This window comes from Pogona vitticeps, chromosome 1 (assembly GCF_051106095.1).
Source record: "Pogona vitticeps strain Pit_001003342236 chromosome 1, PviZW2.1, whole genome shotgun sequence".
In the NCBI taxonomy this organism is placed as follows: domain Eukaryota; kingdom Metazoa; phylum Chordata; class Lepidosauria; order Squamata; family Agamidae; genus Pogona; species Pogona vitticeps.
In genome coordinates this window covers 29792831-29820502 of record NC_135783.1, presented here as the reverse complement: position 1 = coordinate 29820502, position 27672 = coordinate 29792831, and the positions used below count along the sequence as shown (strand labels likewise).

Sequence of the window (27672 nt, the reverse complement as noted above, 5' to 3'; positions counted from 1 at the left end):
AAGCCTGAATTCTTTGAATAAATGGATAATCTTGGGCAAAGTAGTATTCTTTTTAATTATTTGTGGCAGTGGTCTGTTGCAAAAATAGTAATATCCAATATGGAATTGCTCTAGTCGCAGCTATGCAAATGCTCTGAAACGTTGATTGTAAGACTGGACTGGCACTGAAAGAAGCTTCCATGGTCTACTGGTTTCAAATCATGGTGACCTAAATTATTTTGCACATTAACCTTTGATATTGCTGTGGAATAATAAGAGGTGAAAGCAAGTTCACATTTCGGGCCGTCTTTGTTTCCAGTGGTCATTGATAGCCTCCTGCACCTGCTGTGAAAATAAATAGGGTCAATATGGTAATACACACTTTTTCTCTGTGCGTAACTATTTTCCCTAGATATGCACACAAACCCCCCAAAAGTGAAACAATACTTTCTGTTGTGTGTATGTCCCTTTCATGTGTAGGATCACAATCACCACCTCTTCTGATCCTGTGCCCACATTTTTTGATAAAGAGCAATGCAATAGGTCAGTTTGGAACTATCTTCAGTAAATGAACTGATAAAGAATTAGCTTGCATAATGTCCCAAGATTATGTACGCTACTGGGTTCTTCAAAACTTTTCAGTAGGCAAGAAAGAAGTAAATAAGAGGAGTGAGCAGACCCTGAAAAATTGGAAAATCAAGTCAGATCTTGTGGCCATAAGGCCAACAACAGCTGGACTTCCATGATGAAGACTGCAGACTCTGCGCATCAGCAATAGGTGATGGTATCATGTTATACCGAGTCCTGTTTATCAGAATGAAGAATCAACCATTGTTCTTCATCTCTAAAGACAAAATGCAGACCGAATGCCAAAGACTTGTCCTTTGACTTTGCTGAAATGCACTGGGAAATTGTAGTCTTAAAAATAATTTTTTCCAAGCTGTGATTTTTCCACAGCTTTTTGGGTCAGGTGGGGGGAGAGCAGCATTTGAAAAGCAAATAGGATTGGGCATTTGACACGGGGGCGGGGGGAGAGAATCCCTCAAGCCCTTGAACATTTCTTTAAAAATCCATTGATTGAAATAGAGATTCAAATATGGATTTTTTTTTTTTTAAAGTCAAACTGGATGCCCGTCGTCTCACAGGAAAAAAAGAAATCTGCAAAATTTGAAAAATCTAATTGCATCAATAGTGCTCAAACTAAAGTCAAAGAGATAGCTGTGGAACTATGGTTGGAGAAAAACAGGATAAGACAGCAAAAGTGGAAAATCTAGAAACTGATCAGATTGAAAAACATTTCCGTTTATCTATTTTCCAGAGAAAAATGAAGGAACTTATATGGAATATTTGTATATTCTAACAACTGACAAATTCCAAAGACAGCACTGTATGAAACCAACGTACAAAACTTGCCCTCCAACAATCACAGCCAGGACACAGCTCAGATAATTGCCAAATGCATGGCCTATTGCATGCACAAACATCTAGTTTATGTAACCATAAACATGCTGGTATTGTTTCAAGATTCATTCTTAGAGAAGATGGAGGCCAAATTTCAGCACTACAAGGAGCTCTGCTCTGGGTGTCCCACTGCTTTGTTGAAAAAAGCAAAAGCCCCACCTTTCAGTGGCCAAATCTCCCCCTTAGTCATCCAAATGTTAGTTCCAGCTTGTATATACAATATCTTGATGGGGCATAAGTAAAATATGAAGGCTCTAAGGAAATGAAACTAAGCCAAAGCTAAACCACAGGCCAGCATTCTGACACAGAAAGTTGGTTTTTTCTGTAGCCAGGTACTATTCTGGAATGTAATGGTTTTCCTCAGTAAAGTTGTGTTCCAGCAGTGTACTGAAAAGCTCAAAACTAGATTTGGACTAGGCAGCCCTTCAAAAAGAAAAAAACAAACCAGCTAGTTCACGCTGAGACCTGATAGGCCTTTAAATGGAGCATCTTTCAAGGAATGTTGGCTCCATGGCCACCCTACTTGCCAACTGGATCTCAATGGTGGAAAGGCAAAGTCCAAAGAAAACAACCTGTTGTTCAAGTGTCTGGACCAGTGGTTCCTAACCTTGGATTACCAGATGTTCTTTGACTACAATTCCCATAAATCCTGGCCAGCAAAGCTAATAATGAAGGCTTCTGGGAGTTTTACTCCAAGAACATGTGGGGACCCAAGGTTAGGAACCATTGGTCTAGACTATTTCAAGACTCAGACTCAGAAAATTTATTTAGGTAATTTTTTGTAAAATGTTAACTACCCTCACAGTATCTGTTTGTCTACCTACTTTAGCAATGTTGGCAGGAATCATATCAGTCTTTGCCTAAGATTTGTGCAAGTTGCCTATTTGTATAACTTAGCTATTTGTAGCTAATTGATGAGGTGACAGGGTGTATCTCAGTTGTGCAGTCAGGTGCACAACCTGGCATACAACTGAGATATGCACAAACCTTACACAAACACCAGGAGGAGTATAGTTCTATACTTGTAACTTGAGATCTTTAAAGATGCTTAAAATGTCAAAGGCAGCTGGCCTCTTAGCCAAGGTGACGGGAAAGATTTGTTTTTTTCCTTTCAGTGGTCCCAGTACTTTGATCCAAAGTGGAAATAACATTAAGTCTACTTGGCTAATATTAGAGCCCTGCTGGATCAAGTCAATGGTCCATCAAGATTAAGATTTCATAACTGTGGTGTTACAGCTGTTGTTGGATTGCAGATCTCATGCATCTTCATTGTTCATGATGTGTGGGATTAATGGACATTGTAGTCCTGTAATGGGGGGTGGTGTGGCACAGGTTCACTTTCCCTAATTAAGACCCAGAGCTTGGAAGTAACAAGTAACTGGCAGTATAATTAGCTGTAATGACTTGATTTTGGAGCTGATGAGGTTATAAAAATGTTACATTTCAAAAGCAATATAACAAGCGGGAACAAAGTCATCCTTTTAGTATAAGGAGTAATATTTTGCAGTTACTTTTAAAGTCATTTTTAAGGTTCATTTAAAAGGGCTTTTTCAGGCATTTTAGAGGCACTCTGGTAGGGATTTTTATGCCACTCTTAATCCTAAAGTCTTTTGAAAAGTAATCATAACCAAAGCATTGTGGAACTTTGCTATATATTTATTTCTGTAAGAGCTGTCATGGATTGCAATGTACTTCCTCAGAGTATTTGTGTCTTTGGCAACAGGGATCAAATAAAGATTTGAACTTGCAAAATGGCAATAGCATTATTAACACTGATAATGAACTTGTAAGCATTGGTTATGCAAGCAGCCATAGATGCAGGCTGTATTTGAAGTGCAAATAATTTTAATTCAGGAGGTTGCCAATTTCTGATGCTGAGGCCTGAGCCTTGACAAGGATGAATAACTTTTTGTCTGTACATAAGACAATATATAAAACTAGCTTGCTAAGTTTTTATTTAAGCCTTTAGGTGCATACTGGAATTTATGGCTATAGCGTACTTCAGCTGTCTTCCTTTCAAATCTCCCTTTCTAATTCTCTTCTCTCTTCTTTTTTAACAATAACCACTTTGAGATCAATAACTGAGTGTCCTGGGATATTAAAATTCTCTGAAGCTATCTTTTGTATTTTAGAGCCACTAGAAAAGCAAAGGGTCACAAGTTCCCCATGCCCACCCTGAACTACCAGATACTGACCTTTATGAACTGAAATACATGTTTGCCCCCTATAATACCAGACTGCTTTTTCTCCTGCCCCTCTCCATTAATATGAGGGCAATCCTACCCATATTCTTATTTTTTTCACACCAAAGTATTTACCTGCCACCATTTTCTGTTTTTTCTTCAGCACAGTTTGAACACCAGGACTTTTTGAAGGCCATTGGTAAGGCTTCTCAAATATATGCAACTCTTCAATATTTACTGCTGTGTTCCTTTTGAAGTCAAGTGAAATTTTCATTTCCTCAACTTTTGACTCTCAAATGTCTTAGAAATCTTCCTGAGACAGACATGTCTGAAACACCAGCACTGGCACATGGAAATTTTTAAAAGCAGAGAGGGATTGCTGTTAAAAGTCAAATTAAGCTTAAGTATACCTTGAATTTGTGTAATAAGGAGCCAAGTTTTCTTCAACAGGCAGTCTTGTAAAGTACTGTGAAATTCAGTCCTTCTCTCTGTCTTCAACCCTCTTTTGTGTGTAAATGCTTTGCCTTGGGCACAATATATTCTTCCTACGCACAGTGTGAAAAGGAAGAACTTTTTTGTTATTAAAAACTCTAGGCAAAAAGTATTCTCTCTTTCTCCACTGTTGTTGGTCGTTCAATCATTTAGTCGTGTCCGACTCTTCGTGACCCCATGGACCAGAGCACGCCAGGCCCTCCTCTCTTCCACTGCCTCCCAGAGTTCGGTCAAATTCATGTTGGTCACTTCGATGACACTGTCCAACGATCTCATCCTCTGTCGTCCCCTTCTCCTCTTACCCTCACACTTTCCCAACATAAGGTCTTTTCCAAGGAGTGTTCTCTTCTCATGAGATGACCAAAGTATTGGAGACTCAGCTTCAGGATCTGTCCTTCCAGTGAGCACTCAGGTTTGATTTCCTTTAGAATCGATAGGCTTGTTCTCCTTGCAGTCCAGGGGACTCTCAAGAGCCTCCTCCAGCACCACAATTCAAAGGCATCAATTTTTCAGCAGTCAGCTTTCTTTATGGTCCAGCTCTCACATCCATACATCACTACAGGAAAAACCATAGCTTTGACTATGCGGACCTTTGTCAGCAAGGTGATGCCTCTGCTTTTTAAGATGCTGTCAAGGTTTGTCATTGCTTTCCTCCCAAGAATCAGGTGTCTTTTAATTTCATGGCTGCTGTCTCCATCTGCAGTGATCATGGAGCCCAAGAAAGTAAAATCTGTCACCGCCTCCATATCTTCCCCTTCTATTTTCCAGGAGGTGATGGGATGTCAAGCTTCAGACCGTTTTTTGCACTCTCCTCTTTCACCCTCATTACAAGGTTCTTTAATTCCTCCTCACTTTCTGTCATCAGAGTGGTATCATCTGCATATCGGAGGTTGTTGATATTTCTTCCTGCAGTCTTAATTCTGGTTTGGGATTCCTCCAGTCCAGCCTTTCACATTATGTATTCTGCATATCAGTTAAATAAACCGGGGGAATATACAGCCCTGTCGTACTCCTTTCCCAATTTTGAACCAATCAATTGTTCCATATCTAGTTCTAACTGTTGCTTCCTGTCCCACGTATAGATTTCTCAGGAGATAGATAAGGTGGTCAGGCACTCCCATTTCTTTAAGGACTTGCCATAGTTTGTTGTGGTCCACACAGTCAAAGGCTTTTGCATAGTCAATGAAGCAGAAGTAGATGTTTTTCTAGAACTCTCTGGTTTTCTCCATAATCCAGCGCATATTAGCAAGTTGGTCTCTAGTTCCTCTGCCCCTACGGAATCCAGCTTGTACTTCTGGGAGTTCTCGGTCCACATACTGTTGAAGCCTACCTTGTAGGATTTTGAGCATAACCTTGCTAGCGTGTGAAATGAGTGCAATTGTACGGTAGTTGGAGCATTCTTTGGCACTGCCCTTCTTTGGGATTGGGATGAAGACTGATCTTTTCCAGTCCTCTGGCCACTGTTGAGTTTTCCAAACTTGCTGGCATATTGAATGTAGCACCTTAACAGCAACATCTTTAAGATTTTAAATAGTTCAACTGGAATGCCATCACCTCCACTGGCCTTGTTTTTAGCCAACCTTTACTAATTTGAATTGCTTATTTATATTGTTATTGTATTTTATTGTTGTTAGCCGCCTAGAATGGTCCTCACTGACCAGATAGGCGGGGTATAAATTAAATAAATAAATAAATAAATAAATAAATAAAATATTCTAAGTCCCACTTGTCTTCACTCTCCAGGATGTCTGGCTCAAGGTCAGCAACCACATTATCTGGGTTGTCCGGGATATCCAAATTTTTCTGGTATAATTCCTCTGCGTATTCTTGCTACCTCTTCTTGATGTCTTCTGCTTCTGTTAGGTCCCTTCCATTTTTGTCCTTTATCATGTCCATCTTTGCACAAAAGATTCCTCTGATATCTCCAATTTTCCTGAACAGATCTCTGGTTTTTCCTTTTCTGTTATTTTCCTCTATTTCTTTGCATTGTTCATTTAAGATGGCCCTCTTGTCTCTCCTTGCTATTCTTTGGAAGTCTGCATTCAATTTTCTGTAAGTTTTCCTATCCCCCTTGCATTTTGTTTCCCTTCTCTTCTCTGCTATTTCTAAGGCCTCGTTGGACAGCCACTTTGCTTTCTTGCATTTCCTTTTCTTTGGGATGGTTTTTGTTGCTGCCTCCTGTACAATGTTAGGAGCCTCCATCCATAGTTCTTCAGGCACTCTGTCCACCAAATCTAGTTCCTTAAAATGTTCTTCACTTCCACTGTGTATTCATAATGGATTTGGTTTAGATTATACCTGACTAGCCCAGTGGTTTTTCCTACTCTTCAGTTTAAGCTTGAATTTTGCTATGAGAAGCTGATGATCCGAGCCACAATCAGCTCTGGGTTTTGTTTTTGCTGACTGTATGGAGCGTCTCCATCTTTGGCTGCAGAGAATATAATCAATCTGTTTTCGGTATTGCCCATCTGGTGATTTCCATGTATAGAGGCACCTCTTGTGTTTGTGATGACCAGCTTGTTCTCTTGACAAAACTCTGTTAGCCTTTGCCCTGCTTCATTTTGAATTCCAAGGCCAAACTTCCTTGTTGTTCCCTTTATCTCTTGACTCCCTACTTTAGCATTCCAATCCCCTAGAATGTGAAGAACATCTTTCTTTGGTGTCAGTTCTAGAAGGTGTTGTAAATCTTCATAAAATTGTTCAATTTCAGTCTCCTCAGCATTGGTGGTTGGTGCATAAACTTGAATTCATATTGAAATCATTATATCATTTTTGAGATTATATCCCATTACTACTTTTCCCACTCTTTTGTTGACTATGAGGGCTGCTCCATTCCTTCTATGGGATTCTTTCCTACAATAGTAGATATAAATAATCATCTGAGTTGAATTCGCCCATTTCTGTCCATTTTAGTTCACTGATGCCCAGGATGTCGATGTTTATTCTTGCCATCTCCTGTTTGACCACCTCCAGCTTCCCAACGTTCATAGATCTTACATTCCAGGTTCCTATGCAGTCTTTTTCTTTGCAGCATTGGACTTTCCTTTCATTTACAGGCACGTCCACAGCTGAGCGTCCTTTCGGCTTTAGCCCAACCACTTCGTTAGCTCTGGAAATACTTGTACTTGTCCTCCGCTCTTCCTCAGTAGCATGTTCGACGCCTTTCGACCTGAGGGGCCCATCTTCCAGTGTCATATTTTTTAGCCTTTTGTTTCTGGTCATGGGGTGTTCTTAGCAAAGATACTGAAGTGGCATTGCCAATTCCTACTCCAGGTGGATTGCGTTTAGTCAGAAATTTCCACCACCCAATAATATTTCAGCTAATATTTTAGACTAATGTGAGGTCCTTTCATTTATTGGATTATTTTTGTAGCTGCCTGATTTGTTTTGTTTTGTTCATGCTATTTTTCCTTGTGTGTGCATAAGATGTGCTTTACTTGTTTGATTGATTATTACAGATTGTTCTTTGGTACATTTATAGTGTATTTATTCTGCTAAAGGTTGTATTTTGGTGCATTTTTGGATTAATTTCTTGTGTACTGTTGATTCCTTTTGGAGTAGATTGATTCTCTGTTGCTTTGCCTCTGCTTTTTTATAGTTGTTCTTAAGGATACTTAGGGCTTTTGGAGAGCAAGGAAACATGGATAAGAAAGCAAAAAAGGCTTTCCCTTTTGTGTGAAAACAAAAGGGGATCAGTGAAAAAAAATTAAAAATGAAAATGGTACAGCGCCCCCATGAACCAAAATGAAAGGAATACAACAATTTGCACGTTGTGCACCCCTAAAAGAAACATCTCCTTATGAAGACCCTTCTGTCCTTGTAGGGTGGGCATCCCTATGTCTTTAAGCCTTGTAAAAGGGGACTTACCTACTAAGATTTATACACAGAAAAATGACAAATTGACTAAATCAAAGATAATAGACAATGTTCCACCATAGAATAGTTAACAAAGAGGCAAGCAGATAGGAGTTGGCTGAACATTGCCTGAGCTGACGGGGGTGGGAGTGGGGGTGGGGGTCAGTGTTCCACTCGTTCTAAAGAATCAACCTCCATTGACTCTTCCTGCTGAATCTGGATGTGAGGGTAATTTGGCAGTGATATTTGTCACTCTCTGTTGAAACAGACTGGCAAAAACTGGGGAGCTTTTCCTTTCAGTTTCTTTTTTGATGAATTGGCCAGATTTTATAAATTTCTTCACCTTTAATACAGAAAGAAGGCAAGATTTTCAAATGACAAATGTGGTAATATCTGGAAAGCTTGTTGATTTTCCCATTTCTATTCTGTGGGTCATGGACCATCATGGTTGCCCAACTATGCTGGCTCTTGGGAGCAGATCTCTCTTTTTTAGGATTTATCGATCAGCATCCTTTGGTCAGTGAATCTTGGATAGCTTTAAATACACAGATGGGGAGGGAGAAAGGTTTACCAAATAATGTGAAACAAAGCAAAGAAACAAAGAATACACAGGGGGAGAAATTGTCATCTTTAACCATGTCTTGAAAAATACAAACTTCCTCGCATTCATCTTCCTGGAGCTGCGCATTTTCCCTGTCTGGATACCCTTTATAGTTCCTTCAGATGCTTTAACCTCCCCCCATCGCCCAGTATCTTTCAGTCATGTTCAGCCCTCCCCACCTAGCTCAACATTTTCACATGCAGATCATAAATAATGAAACAGACCTTGAAAATATAATATGACTTTTTATAGCTACTGTGTGATCCATAAACTCAAATAAAAACAACCTCAGAAAAATAGAGCTGAAAATCCATTATCAAATTCATGCTTCTTGCTCAGCTATAATCCCTAGTAGGGGAAAAAATTAATAATAATAGCAACCCTTGCTATAAATTTGTGTCCTGGATGCATGGAATCTGATAAAAAAATGTAAGAGGCTTAACAGTCCCAAACTGTATTTTATCAATGCCGAACCTGGTCTCAAGAATGTATATGAGACCTAGACTTCATTCCAGATGCATGGATGAGATCAAATGAGCCAAAAAATATCAACATACTCTTGCATCTGTGAGTTAGAAGATCAAAGTTTGCGCCAAAACACAATGGAAATCAGATGGCAAGCTTCTATGCTTGTGTGAATGCTGCATAGATTTTCATTACAAAGAGGCCCGGGCTTGGGGATGGAGGCAGGCAAATGTAAATATATGAGTATTCCATATGAAAGGTGACAATGATATTAAAGGTGGTGCTAAGTACACATCCTGTATAAGCAGCTAGGCTGAGAAAGCGGGGATCATATAACTGACAGAACGTTTCAGGTGGGCTTGATTTCAGCTCTCATGGCCAGACTGAGCAGGGGTGGGCAATTAATTTCTATAGGGGGGGCCACATGAAAAATTTGAACTGTGTTCGGGGGCCGAACCAACTTTACTTAAAAATAAAATGAAACAGTGATGTTATGATTGTTTTTATTTTAAACTTGTGAATCTTCACAAATACTAAAGAGGTTTTTGCGGTATGTTAAAGATAAGCAACTGATCAACTTTAGACAAAAAGCTATAAATGGTTTTGATGTTCAACTTGTTCAGTGAGAGAAATCCAGTCTGTCTTGGGCTTGAACAAGTGCTTGAACGCCGGACTGGAGCGACAAACCCAAGCCAAGACCAACCCAAGCCACTGTTGTCTAAGTGTCTGGGCCTCGCCCGTGTTCAGAGAAGCATGCTAGCCCTTCCCCTTTCCATGGCTGATTTTTATTTGTAAAACCAACCATCTGACAAGTTGGAGGTTGCTCCACTTAGTGGGTTTCTGCGCATAAGCCAGTGTCCATGAAAATTGGAATTCTGTCTCACATGGAGAATAAAGCAGCCTCCCTCCCTCCCATCAGCTGGTTGCTTTCACATGTGGAAAGTGATGATGAAGGGAGAAGGGCTAGCATGCCCCACATACTTAGACAGATAAACTGGACTCAAGTTGTTTTACTACCTGAAGTAGAATATCTCAGCAAGATGTCTGTCTACTTCTGCTACAAAATTGTGTGTTAGATGCCGCCACATCAGAATCGACTTATAGCAATCCTAATAGAGCTTTCAAGGTAAGTGGGAGATTTAAGGAGTGCGTTTCATCACGCCACAGATTCATAGCTGAGTAAGGATTCAAACTCAAGTCTTCTGAGTCCTAGTATATCACTCTATCCACTACACCACACTGGATGTCTCATTTTTAAAAAAATATGATGATTAATGAATAATCAAATATGTTGTGCCTTTCCTTAGTACCAAAAATCTGCTGCCTGAGGCAACTGTGTCTCCCTCTATCTATAGATAGAGCCAGCCTTGAGGGGATGTTTTTGCTAGATGCTACTGAATTCCTTTTTTATCATGACGGCATGATAGCAGGAAGTTTGCTGTATGTAAGAATAGCATGTAAGAAGCCTGTACAGTTGGTGATTTAGAAAGCGGCTTTATAATGAACAGAATGTGAAAAGGTTCGGGGGGGGGGCTTCAGGGAGCTTGTTGGTTTGACGGATGGATAGATTACCACTTGTAGAATTCCCCATCCATCATGGCTTCTTCCAGAGGATTTGTGAAGCTTGAATTCCAAAATAGTAATGTTTCTGGGTTCTGCTTTTTTGACATAATTTACACCAGAGCTAAAAAACTTTTAGTCTTCCAGATGTTGCTGGAGTCCAGATCCCATCAACTTCAGTTGCCTTGGTCAAATATGAGGAAAGGCCGGCAGGCCAAGGTTTTCCAGTCTTTTGCAAATGTGTAAACCAAACATGTAAACCAGTGGCCATACAGCTGAGCGATTATGGACTGTTGCAGTCTGAAGAAGTAATTCTTCCCATCTCAGATGAGTCAAATATTTGCTTCCTCTAGCTTAGCATAGTCTACACTGACTGGCAGCATCCCTGATTCAGATAGGAGTGTGTTCCAGCCCAAACTGGAGATGCCGAGGACTGGACCTGGAACCTCAGAAATAGAACAAAGTATCTAATACTGAGCCAGACCTGTGATTCATCAGGCCCAATATTACCAGCTCTGACTGGCAGGGGCAATCTGGAGTACAGTGAAACCTCTACTTAAGAACTTAATCCGTTTTGGAATGGTGTTCTTAAGTTGAAACGTTCTTAAGTTGAAGCAAAATTTCCCATAGGAATGGACTGAAAACCAATTAATCCGTTCTGGCTGTTTTTTTGTTATGTAGAGGTGCGTTCATACATTGAAGCATTAGTTCCCATAAGAACTAATGCAAAGCTGGTTAATACATACTCTACCACTAGGCGGAGAATTTTTTTTTAACCTAAGATGACCTAAGGTTAAAAAAAGAGCAGGAAAGGTTTTTTTTTTCCTGTTCTTATCTTGGATTTGTGTTCTCAAGTAGAAGCAAAATTTAGCAAATGGAGCTGTTCTTAAGTTGGATTGTTCTTAAGTAGGGACGTTCTTAAGTAGAGACCCCACTGTACCAGCAAGATTCTTTGCTAGCCCTCCCTGGAAATCCCTCATAGAATCCCCACAAGGATTAACCAGGCCAAATCAACTTAATTTCTGAAATCAATTGAGATAATTGGCGTTCAGCAGCAAGCCTTCTGTACAAGTCATGAATAGAAATCCTAATTCTTCCATTTGTGCCCCAGTGTAACATCTAAACAGCTATATTATTAAAATACCAGCATCTCAAGGTGAAGCTAGAGTGGATATTATCTGTAAATTCCTCTTCAAATGTCTGATTCTTCCTTGATTAGCCCTTCTCTATACTGCTGCTGTCAGGAAAGCAAAGCTTCACGCAGTTGGCCATGGCCTCTCGCTAAAAATTCTCTGCATTTGTTCATTGACAACAAAAGCTCCCACTAGGGCCAATGGACAGCAAAGGTTAAAAAAAAAAAAACCACATAGTAACCAAGGGCTTTAAATTGCACGCATGCTAAAAGGTAGAAGAACAGAAAGCAGCAGGCCACTAAAAGCCATCTGCCATCTTGGCCCGCCCAGGCGTCCCTTCTCCCCAGCAGTGTTTTATATTAGTAATGATGTCTCTGTATTGTGCACAACAGAGGCTCAGCTCCTTTGAGCACACAGGAACGGAGAGTTGCCTCTTCCAGCACAAGGAGGAGCCGACAATAGGGGCTGCCTTCCCATTCAGATGCTGTATTTATCCACTTGTATGTTTTTCAGATCTGAGCCACCATTCAAATAGGACTCAGAATTGACCTAACTGCTGTTGGTGCAGAGATGATCATAGTACTTTCAGACTACAATTTAAAAATGAAATGGGGAAAAAAAAAACTCACCACCAACAACAACCTTTTAACTGCTCAGACCTTTGGAATAGATATCTATATGGCAGATACTGAGAAAGCTTAGATGAATGTGATGTGAGAGGCAACTGGGAGAATGAAGCTGCACCCAGTCTCTGTCAGAAAGGCAGGTATTCAGTCACCAATCCATCGGGTCATGTTTCCCCAACAATCTCAGATTTATTTATTTTTTAAAGCCCTCGGGAAAATCACCCTTATTTTCCTGTACGTTCCCCCCCCACACACATATGCATTTTGTGCACAACGTTAACATTTTCTCTAATGTGTACTTCTCTATGCACTTTCCCCTAATGTATGAAAATGCTGAGGCAAGAACTGCCTTTTAAAATCCAGAGGACTGTTTTCATCTGGGAATAATTTGGGAATAATAATAAAAATAACTTTATTTTTTATTGAATTTTAATTGAATTTTAATAGTTGTAAGCCGCCCAGAGACCTTTGGGTAGAGTGGGCGGCATATAAGTTAAATGAATGAATGAATGAATGAATGAATGAATGAATGAATAAGGGAGAATTAGGTGTATTTTTTTGTTTAGAAATGTCAACCAACTATAATTTCCCCTCACACCTAGATGAGATAAGAAATATTTCAAATAGGATGTGTTGATACATATGGTATACAACAGACTGCAAATAAAACTCTATGCATACCATTTAATTAAGCCTCATGTCATAGTCGTTAAACTGCAGTACTGCAGTCGGGATTCTGCTCTCAACCTGAGTTTCATTCCAACAGGATCAGGTCTCTGGCTGAAGGTTGACTCGGCCTTCCATCCTTCCAAGTTTGGTAAACTGAATACCCAGCTCACTGGAAGATTAATGTGTAGTCTGTATAAATAAATTCTGGAAACGACCCAAAGAGTTCATTAAGCACCATGGGGCGGTATATAAGCAGCACACTTTGCTTTTTTGCTTTGCTTTTTTTCTAGTAGAGAATATTTGTGAAATAATTGGGAGAGATTGCATGGAAGAATGGGACCTTCCAGGACACAAAAGACTGAATAAGGAGCCTTATGTTTTAAAGTAGAGAGCTCTGGGACTATGCTGCCAATTCTGAGAACCATCTCAGATCATACAAGGGAAGCAGGAATATTACATTAGCCCATACAATACAATAAAAGTGCAGAGACAGCCTCTCCTGATTTTTGAAGCTAGGCGTAAGCATCAAGAACAATGGTTACCATTACTTGGGGCTCCACGTGTTCTTGGAGTCCACCTTTCATAAGAGGGAGGCAGCTTTGAACCAACAACACTTGGGACAATTTGTACATTCATGAAGCCCTGACCAAGAGGCTGATCTTCTGCAGGCACCCACAGTCCCTTTAGCATGGATGCCAAGGTTTGGGTTGCTCATTCCATGGTGTTGGAGCTGTACTTTGCATGCACACACACGCACACACACGCACACACGCACGCACGCACGCGCGCACGCGCACACACACACACACACACACACACACACACACTTGTATTAGTATTATCATGCTATGCTATGCACATCCAATCACATAAAATTCTTTCTGATATTCTCTAGTTTTGAGATTTTATTTATACTGAGATTTTATTTATTTATACTAACCTTGTCCTCAAAGGTCTTTTTGAATTATCAGCTGACCAAGGTCTCCAAAATAAGTATCACGAGATCTCAGGAACATTTGTTGAGACTAGCATTTCCTTTGTATACAAATTTTCATTATCTATGTGTGTGTGTGTGTTTTATATATATATATAATTCTTAAGACTGTCAGGGATTTTCTGAACATGGCAATATTCCAGCAAAGTGGAGGCATTCCATTTTCTTCTTACCAGTAGCTTGCATAGTTTACTTAATTCTTCTGATTCCATGTCAGAGTAGTCATTCCTGTTCTGAGATTTTTGCTTTAAGGACACATTTCTAATTCCAGTTGTTGCAACAAATCCATAGAAACAAATATCTCCAATTATATGTTTTATCCCCATTTAAAGAAGGTCCCGTTGAGCTTTCTTCTTCTCAAATTGGAGAAGCAGCTTCAATCAATACAACAAAATGAAGAAATCCTCTGGTGTCAGCATAACAGAATAAAATCAGGTTTTCATGAAAAAATACGTATATTTATTTTCATTTGGGAGTTTCTCAATCTAAAGACACAGCAGGAAGTCCTTAAGTCCAAGCTTTACATAGCCAAATCCCAAGCTTCTGGACTTATAAACCAATTAAGCATAATTATCCATGTTTGCCAGCATAATAGCTGGAATCCTGTTGCTTAATGTAGTATTGAGCAGCTATGTGGAGAAAGATAAAGTTCAATGAGGAGGAGGAAGAGAGGGATGGAAAAGGCAAAAAGCACTAGGAAGAAATACAAATAATGGGAGTCACCAAGGGGGACAGTGAGGGCTCTGGACTCATTTGAAGCTAGTACAAGCTGAACAAGTAAAGGAGTAGAGCAAGACAAAAGCAAGTGAGAAAGAAAAAAGAGGGCTCATCATTCAAGGCAGTGATAGCAATAATTGATGTAATCTAGATAACATGCTTGACTCTTTGGCCCAAATCCTCTTGTACTCCTAAGTAAATAACATACTTTTTGGAGGCAAATTGACTCAAGTTAGGATGTCCCCATAGACATAATCAGTTGCATGCTGAGCCACACAACTCAGTATGCAAGAGATACCATCAAAATTAATTTCTTAAAATAATTCTTTAAGAAAATGTCAAAATGAAAAAGTTACTCCATTTGTGTTAGGAGAGTGTAACTAGAAAAGAGTATTTGAGCCTTTGAGCTAGCAAAAGGAAACAAGACACTCACAGTCTTCTAGTTCAACTCTTGCTTTTCTAAAGATGCAGAGCACCTTCTAGAGACAATTTAGAAACCTGGAAATGGCTTCCAAGAGAAAATGTCAGCCTCCAAAACAGTTTTTAAAGATATTGCTTCTTATTATTATTACCAACCACTGGCCTAATGAAAAATGAAATACCTCTTCTTTAGCAGAGGCCACCCCACATACCAACCTCTACAAGGCAGGCACACCCATTTTTAAATTCAACTCAAAATGCCAGTAAGGTCAGAAACCGCAGAAGAAAAGTGGTTGGGTCCATTTCTATTAAAAACGACTCTCAATAGACGAAGGCTAGGCTCCAAAGGGGAAAAAATGTGGGCCTAGGCTGGGTAGTATTCCCAGCACAGTTTTTTCCCCCATTGACAAACAGCCATCTTTTCTTTTTGCTTTTCATTGGCACTTTCCATTCTCATATCTGGAGCTCCAAAAGCCACTCCAGTTCTCTAAATTGTTAGCAGCTTTTACACGGAAAGCTGAGTGTCCATCACTTTGAATTTTCATTGTTGCATCTGTTTTGCCAGTTTAACTGCAGCAGGTTGTATGACAATGAGAGGCCATTAATAGGGAAATGGATACAAACATTTTTATTTCAAATAGCAGCTCTCCGAAAAGATCTGGAAAACAGAATCAAGCCATATGATTGTTAAAGAAGTGGCGGGGAGGGAGGGAGGGAGAGAATGAGAGAGAAAAAGCGGGAGGTGCCAAACCAGTGGGCAATGTGCCATTCTTTGTGAACATCTTTTAAATACAAATATCTTACCAGGGTAGGAAACAGGGACAGGGAAAAATATAGAGATCACTATTTCTCAGGCTAATTTGGTGCACTTTTACATTTCCCTCTGCCTTTCTCATCTTTTAAAATAATTAATGGGCCTTTTACAAAAGTTTGACATAAATGTCAAGTTGAAATAAAAATGGATCCACAAACATCATCATTTATCTTTGAATTGGGGCAGAGGAGCCTCCATGCTTGACTTTCATTCATTCAGAAAAGCCAGCAATATATAAGCTGTACTGTTAATAACGAAGGCCATTGGAGTAATTCCTGTTTCACTCAGTAGTGCATTGGTCACAGACTTCATCAATAATTATATTTAGCTATAAAACATCCTTTAGCTCCACAATTTCCTGGAGATTTAGAAGCAGCAGAAGAATATATGTAATGCAACATAAGCTAGAGAGCAACAGAAAACCTGAGTGCTTCTTTAAACACACACACACACACACACACACACACACACACACACACACACACACACACACTGCATGCACACACATACACACCTGCATAACCTATTTAAAAATGGCCCTTGATAAAGAGGAAATTATTTTCCTGGAAAAATCTGCTTTTTGTTTTAAAATGTTCTTGTCCATTCTTTAGAGCTTCTTGGAAACTGTTAATTGAATTATTAATATTTTAATCAAAGCTGTAACTTTTAATCACTTAGGCCACAATCCTGTAAAATTTCCCTAGAAGTAAGTCCTAGAAGTAAGACCATTACTGTTAATCGGATTAACATTTACAAAGACACTTAAAATATTGCCTTCAGTAATTTGGCAACTGATTTTTAACATCTTTGAAAATGTTTAATACTTTTAACAACTGCATGCATGCACACACACACACACACACACACACACACATACAGAGAGAGAGGAATGTCTCTCCTTCATGAGACACCTCTTATCATGCATGTGCATTATTTTGAAAGCAAAACAAAAGTATGAGTCTCCGTTAGATTTTCTGCTATTGCAAAGATTTTCAAACTTGATCAATTAATCAAATAAAAATACGTGCATAATAGTTTAAGATTCCTTTAATCAGGTGATAACTCTAATTTTAATAGATTAAACTTTATTATGGTCCAAAGACCAGCCACAAATATAACATCAAAATATATAAATATACAGAAGTATACAAAAATATTGGGATTGAGTGCAAAGCAATAATCGATTCTGAGGTGAACGACAACAGCATCAAAATATCTCTCCTAAAGCAATTCCAAAATGTGTAGCAAACCATGCTCTAACTACAGAGGCTCATCCACTTTTTCTAATGCCCATTGCAGCAGTAAGAAATTTGGCAACCCTGTGTGTAAGCATGGGATTGGAGTCAGACAGCAGCACATGCATACATTGTTGCCCTGTACAGCCGGGAAATCGGCCAATCAAAGGGAAAACAAGTTCTTCACGTACTTCCTTGTAATATGTACACCACAACAGGACATGTTCAGTTGTTTCTATCTGTTCCATTCCACATGGGCAAAGGCGCTCTGCCCAGGGGATCTTTTTATACAATCTTAATAGAATTTAAATGTATAGATTTAAAAGTTCAATTTTTAAGAACACCCAAAGTGCCTTAGATTATATTCACCTGTAACTCTAGGAATTGTTTCCATGAGCACTGAGCTTAACATGTATCTCACACAGAGAACTTCAAAATAGTTTATTTTAGTGGATTTGCAATTCTTTTTCACACTAACACAACTAGACATGGGGATGAATAAAAAAAGAATTGTAATATTTGTCATAAATCTCTGATTCATATAATATTCATCACTGTATCCACCAATTCTGGAGGCCCTGACGAATACGAAGTGACGAATATTTACCTTTTTCATTCGTCTCTTCGTTGGGCCTGAGTGCAAAGAGCAAGCTAGTCTGCTAGAATGGCTGTTCTAGCAGCCTAGTTTGCTGTCTCTGCTTATGGACCGTGCTCTCTGCCCCCACAGCTTGCCCACTGCTCCCTTCCCATTGCCCCCCATTGCCTCCCTAACTTGTCCTGTCACCACCACTGCGACCGTCACCAGACAGACTGTCTAAAAAAGACTAACAAACGATTTGTGGTTCGTCAGAAATTCTTGGAAAATTTCGGGGTTGTAGGTCGTCAACCTTGACCCACGAACCATGACAACCCACCATTTTGGCAGTTTATCCCCATCTCTACATATAACTATACTGGGTTGTGATGTGTAACTTAATTAGAGATAAATTTCACTATGTTTACAGTGCAACTAACTTTTTGCCTGCTCTAGTAGTGGCAGAGGTTTGACTTATTAAAGTGGCAAAGGAGAAGAAATCATGCGATTCCAGTGCTGGCTTGCGCTGTCCCTCATGCCTCAGGTTTTGTCATGAGTGTTAAGATTATGACAAGGGAGCAGCAGGAGGACACTGTGTTTTCTACCACAGACCAACAGTTTTTAGCAGTCTTCTAAACTTAACTAAAATATTAACTATTGACTATATTGGAGAAATGAAAAATTGATTGTAACTGCAATAGCACCCAGCTACCTGAAAGAGATGTGGTGGTGCATGGGACGTGGTGGAGGTGCGGGTTCAACTGCAGATCCTCTGGGCTGCAAGGTTGAAAGATCAGCAGTTCGAATCCACATGACAGAGTGAGCTCCTGTCTCTTGTCCCAGCTCCTGCCAACCTACTAGTTTGAAAGCATGTAAAAAATGTGAGTAGATAAATAGGTACCACCTTGGTGGGAAGGTGACTGTGTTCTGTGTCTAGTCGTGCTGGCCACATGACCACAGAAACTGTCTACAGACAAACACTGGCTCTATGGCTTGGAAACGAGGATGAGCATCGCTCCCTAGAGTCGGACATTTGTCAAGGGGAACCTTTACCTTTACCTTACCTGAAAGACCTTGGAACAATAACTGATTACTTGTGATGGGTCTAAACTATAAAGTCCTGAATGGTTTGGACCCAAGCTATCTCAAAGACCGCATCTCCCTTTATGAGCCTACACAAGTGTTATCATCAGGAGAGCCTTCCTCTTCATCCTGTCACCTTCACAGGTGCATTTGGTGGGGACACAGGTGAAGGCCTTCTCTGATGCTGTTCCCAGACTCTGGAACTCCCTCCCACAGGAGGCTAGACTGGTCCCATCTTTACTGTACTTCCACAAGCAAAGACCTTTCTCTTCAGGGAAGTCTTCCTTGAATGGCTGCTTAGTGGAGGGTTTTAAATGGTTTGTTGTACCTTACTGCATCAAAATATTGCGATTTTTTGGTATTATATTTATTGATCTTTTTAGTATTGTGTTTGCAGTCTTATTAGCTTAAATACTGTCTTTTAATTGTTGTAAGTCACCTTGGGTCCTTTTAAAGGAGAAAAGTGGATTAAAAATAATTCAAATGAAAATATTACTTTAAACAGTAGCTTTCCAAGATCTGCTTATGCCACCTGCATTGCAGTCGCAACCTGTTCTGGAAAGATCAAAAATATGAGATAACTTTTGAATAAATTGCTTGACAATTTTCTTGTGCTGCTTAATGTTTTTTAAAAAGCACACCCCTGGGAATTATTGCAGCCATGGTTCCAAAACATTGCACCATTAGAAACAAATGATATTGTGATTCTCCTCCTAGGTTCATGAAGGTTTTTTTTTTAAAGCATTAGCAGAGGAATCTCCTGGAACACTCCCTTTACAAGGATTTCTCCGAAAAACACCAATTTATTGCCAGGGCACCAATGAAGTATTCCTAAAGAATTCAAGATTTTCCATACCATGTTGCCTCAGGGGTGGGGTGGGTGCTAATATTTAGATTTTTCTTTTTTTACTTGTGCTACATTTACATAAAATGACCAACATGTGTAGAAAATTTAATTTCCCCCATGTACCTTTCTGCAAAACAGGTAAATATTTACAAGGGCTTAATTTCTTGAGACCATTCTATATAGGGCTGTATTGTATGTTTTGTGATTTGATGTACCTTCTGTGGCTGAGTATGGGGGCTGGAGTTATTGGCCAAAAGAATTCGTCATTCTCACTGTGCTTATGGCACATTATGGCAGCACCAATTTGTGGACGTCCACCTTCTTGAATTAGGATTCTACTGATGGTGTGAACTGCTGCAGCCATGGAGATATAAAAATATACAGTCTGAAAGCATTCAGTAAATGAATGTGACTGAGGTTTCATAGCTGAACAACGGTAGACTTAAATTCTAAGCATCTTCCGTGTCTCTACCAATATAGTATTTGACAGGTTTATCCTTTGTATACATATAATAAACAAACATATCAAAACAATTTGATATGTTAATTTGAAGGCAGGAAGATACCTCTAAACTTTGGGGTCATGATTGCCTTTCAGCACATTCCCCCCATATATCATATGATGGAATAATTTGATTTTAGTAAATCAGAAAGAAGACACTAGTGGCAATCCTATGATGTTTTCAGATCACATTGCTATGCTTTTTCACAACTATGCACAGCATTATACTATATGTGAACTTTAGTTAGTTTGTTTTTTAAAGGATTTTTCTAAGATTTACAAAGCAAGGAAGTAACAACCAAACCTACAAGAAGATATTGGGTTTTCCTAGAACTTTGGCCATTTCAGGTGCCTGTGAAAAAGAAGGAACCATTTCCACATGGACAGAGTTCCACAGGACCACAAGATTCAAATGTTCAAGATTAAATTTACACCAAACAAACAAACTCTCTTCCTGTTAGTTTTAGCAGATCAGTGACAGTTACTTTTTATACAATAATATTTGCTAATTATTGAAAGCATAAGTAGTCCTTTATCAAAGGTTTCAACCATTCTGGAAGCAGACCTACCTGTCATAAAAAGAGATAACCTGACGAAAAGCACAAGATTTTACTTTACTTCATAATGTTTTGCTTCACTGCTTGAGCAATGTTTAGAACTGAATATATAGTTTTAAAGATTTGAAAAGGGGGACAAGGGGAGTTCCCTCCAAATCAGAATTCATTTTGGGTAACTGGTTAGCCAAAAAAAGTTTTTTTCTCTCTCTCTGAAGACAATACTCTCAGCAAAAGTCTGTATTCGTCTAACTACTCCAACATCTTCAAAACAGCACTTTGGCCACTAATACAAAATCTTTTGTGATAACACCCTACGTTAATGCATTTGTCTTGCTCTTAACATTGCTACGAATTGGCTGGCAATTGTACTATAATCTGTTTTTTTGTTTTAATTGTGGGGAAAAGTAAAAATAAACATAGGCAATCCATCAACTTCATTTTTTAACATGCTGTATTTTTTTTTAAAGGAGACCCATAACAAAACATCCCACTGCATGCTCACCTCCTAAATAGACAAGGCTTCTATGCAGGGTGCAGTCCATCCAGCTTCACTTTTCTCCAGCAGGCCATTCCGTTCGCTGTCTTCTCTTTTCCACCCCCTTTTTTTGGGGGGGAGGCTTTCCCTTTTCCAATGAACATTCTATGTTCTGCAGCTACCGAGCATGCTCAGTTCTCAGTTGGCTGATTTGGGGGGGAAAGGGAGCTGAGAGTCCTACCAACAACTCAGGGTTGCAGAGATGGTTATTCATTGTTGTTGTTGTTGTCGTCGTTGTTCCTTGCATATATTTTCTTTTGTGGTTGCAACCATGCTGCTGCCACCCTCCGTGGCTCTCAGCTGGCTTGATTTCCCCAAGAACTCATCCCAGTTTCTTTCATTAGAGGGTGAAACACCATCAAAGCCTGAGATCAAGTAAGATGGGTCTGTCCAGGATGCCAAGCAAGCCTTGGCCTGCCTAGGCGATTTGCGCTGCCGATCTTTGGAAGATACTAAAAAAACAACTTTTTCCCTTTCCAATCCCAATCTAGTCAAAAGTTTCCCTAGCCCCCCAGAGAGTTTGGCAGCAGTTTTTAAACTCTCTGCCCTGCCTTTTTAAATATCCCTACAATAGCTAAGTTGGATTGAGACCAGCTGTTGGTACGTTTCCATTTGCAAATGTTTTAAAGCAACTACTCCTTTTCTTGGCAGTGTCTCGTGTTGAAGGAAAGCAGTGGCGGGGAGGGTGGTGGGGCCGGCAGCGGCAGCTCTTATTCAGACTTTTAAGAATCATTGGATGCCCACTTTGTTTATGTAGCCTAGGGTTAAAATAGCTGCCTTCATGTTTTCTTATTAGAATTGTAAGAACCAGATAGAAAAAGATAGCCCGCAAGAACCTTGATACACATCATCCATGCAGGCTTCATTTGTAATCAGCTGCATTGCACTAAGAGTCTAATTGTTTGAACCCAGAAGACAAGATTGCGGTTTTACTGATCCATTGCCAACATAACCATATTCTTGGGAAACATTGGAATGGCCTGTTTGTTTCTCCCTTGAAATGAACAAGGAGACCCGTTTCCTTTCCTTCCCTTCCCCCCCCCCTTTTTTTGTCAGAGATTTCATTGCACATGGACAAGATTTAGACCGTGGGTTGCCAGAGAGTTTAAAACAAGGAAAGGCAACTCAAAATCCAAAAGTATGCTTGGTTTTCATACTATAAAGCAACCAAATCTACTTGACAAAACCAAAGACTATGTGAAGAAGCCCAGCTGAGCCAGGTCTGCTTTGGGGAAGGAGGGGAGGTCCCATTCACAAAATATGTCCATGAATCCTTCCCCCCTCCACCCCCATCTCACCATCATTATTATTCCATTGAAAACTGGTGACCTTTCATTATCTCTTCCCTTCCAACCATCTCTACCACGGCTTGGGGCACTGGAAGAGCCGGTGCGTGAATGCTAACATCTCGCAAGTTGCAGCTGCTAGTACAAAAGGATTAATTTGCCATCCACCAACTCTAATGCCCTTCTGTTTCCTCGTCTTTCCCCCACCAGGGGCAGTGATGGCAGCATCTGTTCCACTGCTATTTTACTGGTGCTGTTCGTGCCGTAACAGTGAAGGTCTGTCAGCATTTCCGTGACATACAACACACCCATCTGCATTGCCAACGAGGAGGCATTGCTGTCGCAACCTGTTCAGAAAAGAAAACCAAGAATTTCTGCTGCAATGTGCATGAACATATCATGTTGGCAGATCCCAGAAGGTTTATTTATATATTGCTGTTATTCCTGTTGGGTTTATGTTGCTGTAGTTGCTGTGTTGTTGCCAAAGTAAAATGAAGATGAATATTATGGATTCATGTTAACATTGTACCCCTCAATCCCCCACTGAAAAAATACTGCCTTCCAAGAAAATTCAGTATTTAGTACAAACCACTTCTCATATTGCACAATGCTGTTTGCCTGGATAGAGAGACAGAGAGAACCCAGGCTTAAACAATGGTTGTTTGAATGTACAGTAACAGTAAACCATAATTTAGGGTTATGTGCACAAACAAGTCCATATTTGCACAAAGCAAAGGGTCCCCCAGTCTATTGTATATAGGGAGGTAGCTAGGGAGGTATTTTAAATATTTGTTTATAACCTTTCTGCCCATTATGGCTCCCAAAGTAGTTTACAGTAAATTAAATTTATTAAGAATAGATTTTAAAATCTTAAAAAAACCAAAGGCTTTCAAAAACATGTTAAAAACATTTAAAAGTAGAACAAAACATTTAAAAGTAGAACAAAACCATTTGCCTGGAGAAATAGTTTTAACAACCAATCTCAGAGATTTTCAAAAAACAACAACAAAACAGTATCATTGTAGCTATTGAAAATTCAGTGGTAAAGATGGGCCACAAATCAGCAAAATGGTGGTTTGTGGAAGTCCACAAACCGTGAACCATGACTTGGGAATTTTTCCTGAACAAACCATGAATCAGTTCACTGGTTTGTTTAAGTTTTTTTTTTAGACAGCATAGTGGCTATCATTAAAAAATAATTTAAAATCCTGCTGCTTCTCCACCCTCACAGCCTGTCCCTCCCCCTTACTCCTGCCCCCGTAGCCTCCCTAATGTGTCCTGCCACCAGCATCAGCTGAGAGGCAGGCACATGTGCAGAGAAAGCAGACCCAGAAGGGAAGCCGGGCCGCTGTTTCTCAAGGTGACAGTGGCAGCAGGAGGACAAGGTAGGTAGGGAATGAGGACAGTGGGAAGGGGGCAGGTTGTGGGGGAGGGGAAACAAACCAGGAACGTCATTAAATTGCATAAAAGTCTGTTGGTTCTGGAAAATTTGGGTTCTCCGGTTTGGATAAACTGAACTGACCCGTATCAACGAACAACGATTTTCAACAAATTTCCTGGCTTGTTTTTGGCTTTGTGCCCATCTCTATTCAACACTGATAGAGTTGGCTGAAGTTCCCTTGCAAGGAAATTCCATAATCAGGATATTGCTACAAAGCATGCCCTGTCTCATGTGCCCATAAACTTAGCTTCTCAAGGTACTGTGATCTGTAAAGGGTCTCAAACTGCACATAGCTGCACATAGGAAGAGATGGTCTCTCAAATATCCTAGTCCTAAGTTGTTGGGGCTTTATAGATCAAAACCTTGATTTGAGCTTGAAAGCAAACTGAAAATGAGTGCAGTTGGTTCAAGAACAGGGTTACAAAATACCTAACGTGCACATCACACAGGTTTGCTGTTGTCTCTTGTATTATATGTAGTTTCTGAATACTTTTCAGTGCCGTTCCACACGTAGTATCTTGTGGCAGTCTCACCGAGATGTAGTTTGGACGTGGATCACTGTGGCTAAATATACCTTCCCTAGGAAGGAGGTGCCACTGGTGCCCCAGGATAAAATACTCATGATCACAGTGCCTTGCTTTTCAGGAGCAGTGCTGAGTCCAAAAACTCACCATTCTGTGAATCTGGCCCTTCAAAGCAAGTACAACCCTATCCAAAAAGGTTTTCTTGACTTTTTGGTTGATAAAGAGAATTTCTGTCTTCTTTAGATTGAGCATTAATTTGTGTAAAACCCACAACTAATCCCTCACTGCTCAGATACAGATTCGGGATTTCCACAGTTTGGGGTCCACCATCCTTTGCTTCATGACAAGAATGAGAAAGTAAGTTCTAAGTCCTACTTCACCCCAACTGTCCCAGATTCTTTCACCTGTTTAATAGATCACTTATAGGCTAATGGAAGAAGAAAAAGAAATAGGCCATTTGGTATCCTTCTCCAATCTGATGTTCCTCAGATGTTCTGAACCTCATCTCCCATCAGACCAGTCATCATGGCCAAGAATGACAACTTCAACCCACTTCCAAAATATCTGGGGAGCTGATGAAAAGCAGAATCTGCCCTTCGCTCTTATGTTCCATGAGCCCTGAGACATATATGAAAGTGCAACAAGGTAGATTTTGTAATACAAAGGCACCAATTTTTGTATGAATGAAAGGGATCATTGAAAGGGGGCAATAATTCACTAAGAGAGCAGTTGCTTTGCATGCAATAAATTCCAATATCCATCCTTAGCAGATGTAGTGAAAAGCACCAGGTGATATGAAAGGCTGAAATCCAAGAAACCTATCAGAGTCAACAATACTAGGATAGATGGATGAACAGTCTGTCCAGATCTTATTTTCCATAGTCTTCCTCTACATTAAACTAGGTTAAAAAATAAATAGTATATCCTTTATTTATTATGTGATGCATAGAAAGAAATTGGCTTATTATTGGTTCTACCACAGGAACCATAGCTTACGTTATGCATCTCATTTTTCCAAGTTATCCTTGAATAGGAATACTTGTAGAATTTCAGCCAATTTCAAAACCCAGCAGAGCTGGAAGTGACCCTATGGATCATTTGAGTCCAGCCCCTGTGTAGGAGGCACAGCGGAGAATTGAACTCTCAACCTCTGGCTCTGCAACCAGATACCTAAGCCACTAAGCTATCTAGCACTTCATAGCATTACAGCCAGTACTGTATACTGTTCAATATCTATGTGCACACAATGGCAACTGTAGGAGCAGTCATGGCTCTGCAATTGGGTCATGTGAGCAGGCCTTCAGCCACATGCAACCAACACCTCATCAAACCCCTAGAACAGTTTTCACAACTGGAGCTCTGTGCATACAAATATTGAACAGAACATTGTCCATCCTGTTAGCCAGTGGGAGATATGGGTTTAGGATTAGAACATGGAAAGTGGACTTTCCTAGCAAGTCAGTCCCTTTCCTGCTGTTCTTCAGTTGTTGTTGTTTTTAATTCAAGTTTGGTTTGGGGAACTAGCTGGTTGCTAAGGATGTGGCATGTTATTGTGGAGGTGCTCTATTTTCTTACTTGTTTTTTTTTCACGTGCATAAGGGCTTTTCCACGTGTGTAACACATCTGCAAACCCAACCTATGGATTTTACCAAGTATTTATTGATTGATTTATTGTATTTATATATATGTTAGAACTACCTAACTCTCCAAATTCTCCTATCCTGCTCTAGAAGTCTTTCAACCCATCATGCACCATTCAAGAGGGTCCCTCAACCTTCTGGAGCAAGATGGTGAAGTCCTGTGGATCTGGGTTTGAATCAAACTCCATATAAAAAATGAGCTGAGTTCCACACTCTAACTCTGCTGGTTTTAGAACTGTTGTTGTAAAGAAAGATGTCTAAATACTCTTTTCCTTCAATGACCATTCTAACATATGAACATAAAACCTTCACTGAAAAGAATATGTACATTTGATTCCTCTGGCTTTTAGGAAGTAGGAACATTGAGATTTAGCTCAAACGACACAGAAAAGATTCAAAGACTCAGTTGTCTCAGGAGGAAATGGACTAAAATGTGTGTTCAGTTACCTCTTATTTTGAAAAGTGGGAAGAAAGGGTTATTGATTATATTAATTATCATGTTGTTTTTCTTGTTAACTCACCTTGCTGTGGAAGATGCTTAACGCAAAAGATCTTCCAGATCTTCTATTACATTTTCCGAGTCTAGCATGTTGTGTGCTGCTGCAAAACTTCTCCTTCAAGAAAGGTGTGTGTGTATTCATCTGTACATGCGCTTCTGTGTGCGGATAAATGCATGTGTTTTTGCATGGACATAAAAACAGACAGACCAATCTACATTTGTGAAGAAAACTATTAAATACTTATTTCAAGCCAAACAAAATACTCTTATTGTCCTGTTGTATTTTTTAAAAAAATACAGGACTTGACTTCACAAGGAAGCAAAATGAGGAAGGAAGGAAGGAAGGAAGGAAGGAAGGAAGGAAGGAAGGAAGGAAGGAAGGAAGGAAGGAAGGAAGGAAGGAAGGAAGGAAGGAAGGAAGGAAGGAAGGAAGGAAGGAAGGAAGGAAGGAAGGAAGGAAGGAAGGAAGGAAGGAAGAAAGAAAGAAAGAAAGAAAGAAAGAAAGGGACCTCCAAAATTGCTACATTCATGAGGTGTATGAATTATTTAACAGCCAGCTGAATAAGAGAAAACTCAACATAAGACTACAATAGCAACAACAAAAATCACACACATATGCACATACACCACAGAGCCAAACTCCCCCCCCCCCGCGCAGAAGCCCAGGACAATGAAATAAATTTTATATCTCTGATTCACTTGCCAGCAGATGAGGCTAGCTTGCTACTGCCTCTGCCCTGCATCACAGCACCCGGGAGATGGGGGTGGGTAGAAGTGAAGAAGACGAAAAAACAGCAAGCGCCTGATGGGTATCATTCTCCATTATCTCTCAAACCTTTGCCACCAGCGTGCAGAGAGAAGCAGTGACCAAAAAAAGAAAAGAAAAATTTTAAAAAAATGAAAAGTGTGTATATTGTAAGCATTGGTTAAACAAGCCCACAGTAATTCTTATTTGCTGGAGGTTTTAGAGAGCAGATGTA

At 39.9% G+C, this 27672-nt stretch overlaps 1 long non-coding RNA gene across 1 annotated transcript; it reads right to left on the bottom strand.

Moving 5' to 3' along the window:
* Positions 1-31: 31 nt before the first annotated feature.
* Positions 32-27672, bottom strand: LOC140704481 (uncharacterized). The gene is made up of 2 exons (XR_012083693.2): positions 21270-27672; positions 32-324 (listed from the first exon to the last, which is right to left on the bottom strand). It is a non-coding gene; the product is annotated as an uncharacterized LOC140704481 (long non-coding RNA).